Source organism: Bison bison, unplaced genomic scaffold, assembly GCF_000754665.1.
Source record: "Bison bison bison isolate TAMUID 2011002044 unplaced genomic scaffold, Bison_UMD1.0 scf7180017864379, whole genome shotgun sequence".
NCBI classification, from domain to species: Eukaryota; Metazoa; Chordata; class Mammalia; order Artiodactyla; family Bovidae; genus Bison; species Bison bison.
Genome location: NW_011494951.1, coordinates 11,781,475 through 11,783,237, shown reverse-complemented (window position 1 = coordinate 11,783,237; position 1,763 = coordinate 11,781,475).

Here is a 1,763-nt window from a genome sequence, read left to right as displayed (position 1 = left end):
TAACACTTTAAAACCAGTTACCAAAAATCTGATTAGATGAATAAGGTGCTCTGAAGGTGTCGTGGATATTAACATCCTATAATAAAGTTAAAGAATAAAATAAAATACAAAAAAGAAAGAACATACAATAATTTTAAAAACATGTTTTACAAAAAACGCAGGTTAAAAATTAGTCTAATGTATATAAGGAGCACACATTCAATAATTAAAAATAATCTCCCAAAGTTTTAAATACTTGCAAGCTTAATTAAATGAGATTAATTAAATGCAGAAGGCTGAATGAGAGAACAGTGAATATGGTTCTGAATGCAATATGTCAAAACACCCAAATAGCAGAATAACTGTATTTCATCCTGAACACAATGTTTCTATTCCTAAGTTTTACTAGAAAGTAAAGCATTTAGTGGAAGGAGTAGAATATTAGTATTTGTTAGTGAAGTATCTTGATCCCAGAAGTACCTATGATAGAGAAAGTAGAAAGAGACCAACCAAAGAGCAGCTGGCTGGTGCAGTGGAATGCAGGTGAGTCACTTAGTGAAGGAGTGAATCTTCGCTGAGATCAGCCTGTTGCAGGGCTTCCAGGAAGAGAAAAAATATGGACCGAGAGTACAGCCCAGGGTGAACAGACAAGACAAATGATTGTATGAATATTCTTCAGACCACAGAGGGCCGTGGACACTTGACCTCAATGACCTTTTGCAACAGACCATGATCTGTTCTGCCACATCCCAGATGACTTGAGCATCACAGCTTCTATCAGGCTCAACTTTTGCAGAAAGAGCAAAGGAAGGCCATGGAGAATTTCCCTTCAAAAATTATATCTGAGTCGATCTTTTTAGCAAACCCTGAACCCCACTAACTTTATCCAGAGTTCTAATAAGCCAATTCCCATTCCACCTTAATATTAATGTTTAGCTTTAATATTATGATTAATTTTGATTACTTATTGTTAATTGATAGATTTCCATAATATGTATGTTACATCCATTCAATATCAACATCTATCAGGTAGAGCTAATTAAATTCTGGAGTAGCTGAATGTGTGTGAGGTGGCTTTGATTGTATAAATTATGTGGAAGGCAGAAAGTGAGAAAAGAATAGGAAATTTTTGAGAAGGAAAGAAGGCAATAGAAGAAAAACTACTGTAAGTGGTGCACTCTAATCAGAGAACAGTTTTCTAAGTTACATTCTTTTATACAAATTCATAATTTCTTTTTTAATGAATATGTTTGTAGGAATAGCAGAAATAAAAGTCAATGTTTTTACTGCTACTATTAAAATGATATTCCTGAATTTTGATTTAAGCGTATCCCCAGGAAATTATTCCATGAAATAAAATGGGAATCTCTTCAAAACTAAAAATATGACATATGTGCTATATAACAATCTATTACAAACATAAATGGTGAAAAGGGGGCACTGGAAAAAATAAACTGAACATTCTAAGCTCTTTACTTGGCTAGTTTCATGTGATACTGTTATATTTGTCTTTAAATATGTAATAACTTCATTTCCCTAACTAAGATTACTTTATGAATAAGCACAAATTTTGATAATACAATGGAAATATAAAATAATGAGGTGAAAATTTTGTAATTTTATAACAGTCTGATACACATTTTATATCAGTTAGTTTATACCTAATTGGATACAAGTACTTGAGTAATAATAAAACACGATTAATTAGAAAATATTCTAATGAAAAATAGTAAGCTTGATCCACACTTTAAAACTTCAAAACATGTTCTGTTTAGTCAAGAAAA